This window comes from Myotis davidii, unplaced genomic scaffold, assembly GCF_000327345.1.
Source record: "Myotis davidii unplaced genomic scaffold, ASM32734v1 scaffold118, whole genome shotgun sequence".
Classification (NCBI taxonomy): Eukaryota; Metazoa; Chordata; class Mammalia; order Chiroptera; family Vespertilionidae; genus Myotis; species Myotis davidii.
This window is the reverse complement of record NW_006290441.1, coordinates 2973418-2981805: the sequence shown is the minus strand read 5'-3', so window position 1 is coordinate 2981805 and position 8388 is coordinate 2973418. Positions and strand designations below refer to the sequence as shown.

At 50.0% G+C, this 8388-nt stretch overlaps 1 protein-coding gene and 1 pseudogene across 2 annotated transcripts in view; both read right to left on the bottom strand.

Annotated features, from left to right (window-relative positions):
• The window catches only part of ST5 (suppression of tumorigenicity 5), a 104322-nt gene extending 96606 nt beyond the window's left edge, over positions 1-7716 (bottom strand). Inside the window, exon 1 of one of the 2 annotated variants that reach the window (XM_006763485.2) lies at positions 7632-7716. The gene's annotated coding sequence lies outside the window, so the exon portion shown is untranslated. Of the gene's footprint in view, positions 1-6922; positions 7520-7631 lie in introns of those variants that run through there. The other variant, XM_006763483.2, reaches the window with a different exon arrangement.
• Positions 157-583, bottom strand: LOC107183040 (annotated as a pseudogene).
• Positions 7717-8388: the final 672 nt, after the last annotated feature.

The following is an 8388-nucleotide window of genomic DNA, read 5'->3' as shown; positions in this document are numbered from 1 at the left end:
TGCTGAAGGCAGGCAAAGGAATGCATGGTGGGAGAGATCTCTAACAGCAGCAGCTGGCATTCACTGAGAGCAAATTCGTGCTAGGAATATGCCCTAGTTCTACTATAAGTGCTTTATATAAATCAACTCATTTAACCCTTACAACAAAATTTTTTCTCCTTTGAGGCATTTTACTTGCACATTTGCATTACACCACTAGAAAAAGAATCCCAAGATTTTCCCTCCTGTGTGTTTTCTTCTTGCTTCTTCATGTCCATGATGCCCACTGAGGTTGCCAGTACAACGAAACCAAAGTGACGGGGCAGAAGCAAGTTGTTCTGCCGTTTTTCTAGATCTTTCAGTTGCACATCAAATTTGGGGCTGATTATTCCACACTAGTTTAACCTGTGCCTGTGAGGTTCACAACAATTTTCCCAGCTCTGTGGTCATCAATAACTTCAAATTCACCAGTGTAACCATGCCTCGTCACCACAGTTAGAAAGCGGCTGATGGCTTTGGAGCATGGCCTAATAAGAACCTGGCGTTTGCCACTCTTTTCGGCACTGTTGATACTCTTCAGAGCATCAGCCAGGACATCCATGTGTACGACTATGGTGGCACAGGAAGATGGCGAAAAGACTACAACCAACTTGTGAGATGAGTAACAACACTCCCAATCTGCAGGTGAAGACACTAAGGTTTACAGAGATTAATTTGCCAGAGGTCCACAGATAGGAAGAAGAAGAGCCACATTACACATCTCCAGAGCTGGCTGCAAAGCCTGTGCTCTGAGCTGGGTGGTGGAGGAGACATCCATGGAATTGATGGAAGTAGAGAGAGGAGCACTGGCGTGGCCTGGGTGCAGAGCACTAGGAGCAGCTGGCGAAGGGCCTCCAGTCCTGGGTTAAGGAGGACTGCAGGAGCCCCACGGGGGCTGGCCTACAGGAAAGGGGCAGGCAAGAGGCAGTTCTAGTCTCCCCTGACCATTAAGGGTAAGCATCCTACAGGATGATAAAGCTGAGCCTGTGAAGCTGGTTTGAGAAGGACCACCTCAGAGACTCTCCTGGGGTCGTGACAGAAAGATGAAGAAAATGCAAAGTGGAAACTCCTACTAAAAGAAGAATCTGATTTGACTTGCCCAGCACAGTAACCCCAACCTGATTAAGAGGTGCCAGCGTTACTCCCTTGGAAATGCTGCTCTAAGTTGGTAATGATAATGGAAAGCATTGAACATCTACTGTGTGCCAGGCTCTGGGCTGAGAGCATTTACAGGTGTCATTTCATGTCGTCCTCACCACAATTCCAACAAGCTAAGTACTATCACTATATCCATTTTACGGATGCCTCGCAGAAAACTTAGACTCGGAGACATTAATTAACTTGCCCAAGGTTGCAAGGTCACACAGTTAGTAAGTAGTAACTGTCAGGTTCTAAATGTAGGCTTAAAAGACTCTTGAGCTCCAGCTCTTAATCACTGCACCATACCAACGTAAAAGACTTATAGTAAGTGCAAATGGTTCCATCAGAGCTGCTCTAAGGCAGCACTGTACACTCACCAATTATCCAGTTGAACAAACACATCACAGGTTGATTCGTTTAAAAGTAATTTATGACAACTCAGTTATCAGAACTCCATAAGAGAGTTCTGATACACAAGTTCCAGGACACAAGTGAGTGCATCAAAATTCAGTTCCTTCCATGAAGTGAAGTAGTTCTAAAACCCAGGCAACTTCATAGTTTTCCTTCCAATTTTCCCATTTCCCTTTTCCTATCACCCCCTCCCTCACACCCCATCTTCTGACACTCTCAGAAAAGCTTTCACACAGGCCGAGAACCCTCACCCTCTTCATATTTCCAGTCCTTTAGTTGGCTCTCTTCCATCATTCAGACCATGTTTTAAATGCTTTAAATCAGCATCTGAGAGTCGGACCCTCCTCCTTTTTCCCAGCCTAAAGCATGAAAGATTCATTAACCCTGACACGAAAACCCTATACTTCAGCAGATCTATGGTTCTCCTCTCTTAATCAGGCCTGCTCTGGGGAGGAAATAACCACAACATATATGGGCATCAGTACCACACTTGATGCTTTTTTAGATCCTGCCCAGCTCTTGGCCCAGATCCTCTGTGTTCAGTGACTTAATGGGTGAAACTAAATGGGTGAACAGACCAAGACAGCATGTGGGCACCAGAGATGCTGCCAAGTCCAAGAGCAAATGAACAGGAGTTCAATCCCAATGCCAGCCACCCCTGTCTTTCCAGGGTTTGTTAGAACCTACACAGCACGGTCTCCTTGAGTCCCGTGGGGACAGGCCAGCCTTCTGCTCAGTTGTGAAGGCCTCCTAGGTCCACCCAGGTAACCCTTTTCTATCTGTCACCCCTGCCTTCCCTGAGAACTGTCTTCTCTCCAGTCCTCCTCCCCAGGGCCTCTCCCTTTTTCTTACTGTTCCAGATCATGATTCCCATAACCTTCCATTCATCCCATTTATCCCAAACAGTGCTGCTTCCTCTTAGCGCATCTCCAGCTCACATACAAACCCCTTCAGGGACAAGTCTCTCAGAACAAGAGTCTAGATTTTTGAAAAGTGAGGTGGTTTCATAACAAGCCCTGAGGAACAGGTCAGCTCTGGTTGAGAGGGCCTCACGCCCTAATTGCATATAATTCACCCTTTATAAGAAAAGTACAATCAACATTCAGGCAGTTTGTACATGAGGAGAATACTGTGATAATTTCAACAGCCCTACAACAACAGGGTATCGGAGCCAAAAAAAATAAGAGAAGGGATCTTTGGAAAAAATCCTTCAATAATGTAGTCTAGACTCATTTAACATCTTCCTCTCCCCTACGATTCCATTTGAGCCCCTCGTGATCTTCTTTGTCCACCTACCAGCCACCCACCCCACACTCTACCCACCACTCCTCTAGTTGGGAGCCCTGCAGAAAGATGTTAACTCACCCCTAGACACTGTTTGCTGAACTTGCATATGGCTCTTGTCATGTTCATACCTTGAACTTGAGGAGGGGTTTTAACCAGGACAAGTGGGGGCAGAGCCTGCCAAATAGCTCTGCACTTGTGCCACCGCTCCCCCACTTCACACACACACACACACACACACACACACACCAGTTTTCTAGGGCCTATGGCTAGAAACAGAGACCCCAAGTTTTTTCAATCAGACAATATTATGTGGCATGTCCCCCTAAGACAGATGTACCCAGCATTTCCCCCCACCCACCTACCGAGACACATGTACGCAATGTCTCCTCCCAGCATAAAATCGATGCACAGTCTCCCTCCCCACCCCCAGAAGAAGGCACTCACTAATTCGAGTTTTCCCACAGGCTCTGGAGAGAAATCCCTGCAGACTATGCCAGATGGTCTTTTTTTTTTTTTTTTCCTTTCATGCCCTCATGGCCCCTTCTCCACTTTCCATGGTTCCTCTAACTCAAAGAACTCAATTATCTGGGAGCCGATTTCCCCTCCCCCTCCCACCAGCCTGCCCTAAACATCCTTTCCTCCCAGCCAGTGCAGAGCACAGAGGGGAGGCCACTCCAGAGCTCTGCAGGGATGCTGCCTGGCCTCCTGCGGGCTTGGATACATGTTCCCTTTGCTTGGCTGCCTCAAAAAACTCTCTTGGGCCCCACCTTGGACAGTCGGAGTCTCTCAGGGAACAGCTAAGAGAAGCTACAGGGAGACATGCTCTTCAGTCCCTCAGTCCCACCAGCCGGCAGGGAGCTGCTCTGGAGGGCTCCCACCTCCCTCAGGTGCCAGGCAGAACTCCTCAAAACAGTTCTTAGAATCGGAGGGGGTGGAGAATGGAGCACAGCCTCTCTTAGTTCCAGGCCAGCCAAGTGGCGAGGATATCTGCAGTCTGGGATGCCCCTCCAACCTGTGCGCCCAAGCCCTTCATTCCAGGGACAGGGGCAGAACCAGCAGAATTAAGGATGCTCTTGGCCTGTCCTCCAAAGTAGTTCGAAGTTCCAACTTCCCTGGGTAACTGACCATTCTCATTTTAGAGAGGAGGGAGCCCGGGGGGAGAGTGTGCAGGAAGGGGAGGTGAGGAAGGGGAAGACAGTGAGAACAGCAATGCCCCTTAAGGAAGATGGAGGGATCCAACTTGTGACCCAGCTCTGGGAAGCTGGACTGACAAGGAGTGGGCACAGCTGCAGCCCCAGTCTAAGCTGCAGGCCTCAGAAGCTGCAGTGACGGGATTCACCTGGAAACAGGGCTCTATTGTTTTTTAAAAATAAAATAAAAAATCTGCCCACTCTGGGTCTTTTCGGGGGCTTCCTCCCAGACACCACTCCAGGGCATGGCTGGCAGGATTCTTGGTCTGACAACAAAAGCTGAGGCCCCCATGGGTGCCTGGCCCCTCTTTGTGTCCCCATCTAGTATACCATGATCCCTACAGATTCCTGAGGACAGATCTGGGGTGCCCTGGCTGGCATCTCCCCTCCCCTTCAATTCTGTTCCTTGGCACAGTCCCACGGCATATCAAGTATCTCTGCCCTTGGAATTCCCACTTCCTTGTTTCTTTCTTTCTTGTTTCCCTCTAAGCTGTAGCAACACAAGTTCCTGAAAGAGCTGCCCAGCCCCCAAGGGGCCTTCCAGAGCAGGAACTCTTCCTGCCAGTTAGAGGCCTGCCTTTCAAAGGAGAGAGGAGAGCAGAGGAGAGAGGTCTCCCTGCCCTTGCAACACAGTCTCCCCAGCAGAACCCAGCAGACAAGGGAAGCAGCCTTGGCAAGCAGCAGCCTCTCCTCCAGCTGCTGACATCGATGGCAGCATACCTGCCAGGTAGCCGTGGGGCACTGGGAAAGCCAGGGGTCTCTTGGAATCCCTCTCCTCGGTACTAAAACAAGTCAAGTGACCTAAGGAAAGGGTTATCTCTGAAGGTCATTCACGAGGCTCAAAGTCTACAGTGAACACCACTCTTTCTCAACTTCCCAACCCAAGAAAGCACTGTAACAGCTTAAAGAAGTCTTCTAAGATTCTTCTCATCTTTATTTATAAATGCACAAGAGAAGGGGGCGCTTGGTAAGTGGGGAGACCAGAGCAGAGAGGCAGTACTTTCCAGAGGGAGTTGGGCCGTCCTTCAAATTTCAACTCATCTTACACTGCATAGGACTTGACTTGTTTAAAATTACGTTCATGGAAATTATCTCATTTGCTCCCCTCAACAATCCTGAGAAACAGTTTTATCATTATTTCCATCCCACAGCTAATAAATCTGAAGTCAGTGAGGTCAGGAATTTGCCCGTGTCCACCTTGAGAACCTGGCCATGGACTCAAGTCTCCTAACCCCAGATCCATTAATTGTCTGCAACATCCAAAGAAAGGTCATCTGCTAGCCTCTTCCTTCCCACGTGTGGGGCGACAGAATTGAGGGGTCCCAGCCATAAACCACACGAGTGCAGGAGAACTGAGATCCTGGGTCAGTCCTGCCCACTGAAGGGCCCCCTGCTTCAGAGGCTCCACTCTCATCCCAACCAACAGCATCGTCCCCCTCCCCCAGTACAACACATTTCAACCAAGCGGAGGGGCCCTGAAGTGTAGTGAAAAGAGGCCTCATTTTAGAAGTGGCCCATCTGAGGTCCAGGGCCACTGACTTCGCCCTTGTGGGCCCTCAGGCCACAACATTCATGCACACACGTCCACACTCAGGGAGCCCGCAATGGGGATGGCCGGTTCTTGCATTGGCAAGCTGACCCGGAATGAATCAGAAGGCCCCCTCATTGTTTGCCAGAATACAAAAGACATTCTGTTCAGAAAGTTCAAGAAAAAACGAAGAGCCAGGACAGCAGCTGTTCCTTCATCCCACAGAGAAACCCAAGTCGCCTGAGGTCCAGGAGTGTAAGACACAGCTTGGCTGGGGTGGAAGCACATCCTCTGATGGGTCCCTGCTGCAGGGAGTGCCCACTGCGTTAGTCCTCCTAATAAGGCCACTGACAACCTAGCGACCCCTTCACCTGTGCACGAGCCTTTCTGGATGGGTCTCCTCTCCTAGGCCACACTGCGCTCCCCAGACAACCCTCCGCTAGGTCAGAACAAGTTTTACCAAAACAGAGGACAAACAGTAGGAGCACACTGCGTGCCCTGAGATCTGGTTAAAATATTAACCCTGGGAATCCGTCGGCACAACCCCAGCACCTCCTGTCTCCTCTGGCAGCCTCGCTTCTAGCAGCTGCCACTGAGAGCTCACTCTGAAATACCTGGTTAAGAAACCTCTTTGTAGACCCTCCAACCCCAAGACCCGTCCCCTAGCACCCTCCCCACCCCAACAGATCTTTAAGGAAAGCCTGTGATGGACCTTATTAATGAGGGAGGACAGCTTGCTGCTTACGGAGCTGAGAGAGACAGGCAGGCAGGCAGGCAGATACACACACACACACTGACCCCAGTTTAGATAGCCCTAAGACAGTCCCTCTGTCCTAATAAGTGCTCCACAGAGACTTGCAACTCACCACAGGCTCCTAGCTGAGTTCATTAGCTTTTTTTTTTTTTCATTACAGGTCAGACACAGCAGCATCAAGAGACAAAACAGACAGTGTTCACAGAACAAACGGAGCCACTCAAAAGACACCGGAGTTTCCATGTAAGAACTATAAACACGATGCTGGAGTGACGAAAACTCACTTTTTCTATGTAAGATTCATCCTGTAAAATATCCTAAGTCTTTGTTCTAAATAAAAATAAGACGATTTCTATGGTGAAGTCTGAACACTTCAGGTTCAGCAAGAGTGAGATCAGCTAGACTTGCAAAGTCAAGAAAATTGGCTGTATCCCTCCTCCTTGAGCTAATAGAATCCAACTGTTGGAGCATGACATCATTCCTGAGCCCCCGACCCTGAGCAGAGAGCACAGTCACTCGCCTGCCTCCCAGAAAGCAGCCCGAGACCATGGTCAGGACAGGAGGAAAACAGTCTGAGCCCGGAGCAGACCTTACCTGGAAGTCCCGGTGCTTTCCTGCCCACTCCATTCTCGGCAGAGTCTGGCTCACGCCACAGTCTGTCAGGGAGCCCAGGGCCCCCAAATCCACTCACTTGAGCTCTGATACCTGCTGCGAGTTTCCCACAGCGCCTTCCTCTGACCTTTCGTGGTGCTCCTTCCAGCCAAATGAGCAGAGCACTGCTAGCCGGCCAGGCCAGTTGTCATGGAGACCCTGTTCTCGCCAGCGCTCGCTTGCTGTGCTCTCTCTCCCCCTCTCTCCCTCTCTCTCTCTCCCCCTCTCACTCTCTAGCTCTGGGAGGCTTCCATGAAACAGCACTGTCTTTTGATCAGCTCGGTTTTTGCACGCATTCCACTCCTCCTACCTCCCGTCCAGTCAAACAAGGCTCTGGGCTGCTCCTGGGAACTTGCTTAAACAGCTCAGAGGGGAGAAGGGAGAAGACAGTGAGAGGACTTGTTTTCTTCCCCTCCAGTGTCTCATTTTTTATAACTTGGAAGAATCCCGGCTTGGGGGAGGGGGGGGTAAGAGGGGGGTAGCTGGAGCACTTGGAGGGGAAGCAAGCCCTTCCTCTGGGTCCTGGATACGGGCAGGAGGACCCAGATGCATTGCCTTGACTTGTTTGTGCACTTGGGATTTTCCGGGCAGAGGCTGAGGCGGAAATGCATTCCCATCCCAGGAGCTCGCCTGGACTGGCCTCTCTGCTTACCTTGCTGCCTGCTCAGGTCGCGGCGATGGTTTTAACCAGTGCAGGGCCTCCTGGTACTAGTGCTGGTGCCCAAGCAGTCTCTCATCTTCCTGCAATGGAGAGGAAAGACACTAGGTCAGGACCAGTGAGAGTCCTGGGCAAGTCCAGAGTCGTAGCCCAAGCAACAAAGGGGATACATCCTCATCTCTCTTCCCCGCTCTGGGCCTGCAGCTACAGCCCAGGCTTCCTGTGAGCTGCTGTCATGGCCAGTAATAGTATCACTTCTGTCCAGGAGGGAGCACAGTGCCTAGGACACAGCAGGCCCTCTAAGTTTAACCCCCTGTGAGCATTTATGCTTTGTAACCTTCTTTTACATGCACTGTTTTGTCTGATCCTCAAAATCTTTTGAAATGTACTGGACCAATACTGCCATTTTATAGATGGGAAAACGGAGGCTCAGAAAGATCAAATGTTTACTCCACAATTACAAAGCTAGTTGTGCAGCTGAAGAACTAAGAGTAGAGAGCAGTTCACTGCCTAGTCCAGTGCACTTTCTGCTAAAATACACTGCCACGTGATCTCACAAAAGAACAACTTTTTTGATAACCAGTTATAAAATACAAGGCTGGGTTCCGGAGGGGGGGGTGGGGAATCTTTTTGTTGTTGTTGTTCATCTTCACTTGAGGATATTTTTTGCATTGATATTTTAGAGAGAATGGAAGGGAGGGGGAGGGAGGAAAGGGGAGGGGGAGAGGAGGAGGGGGAGGCGCGAGAGAGA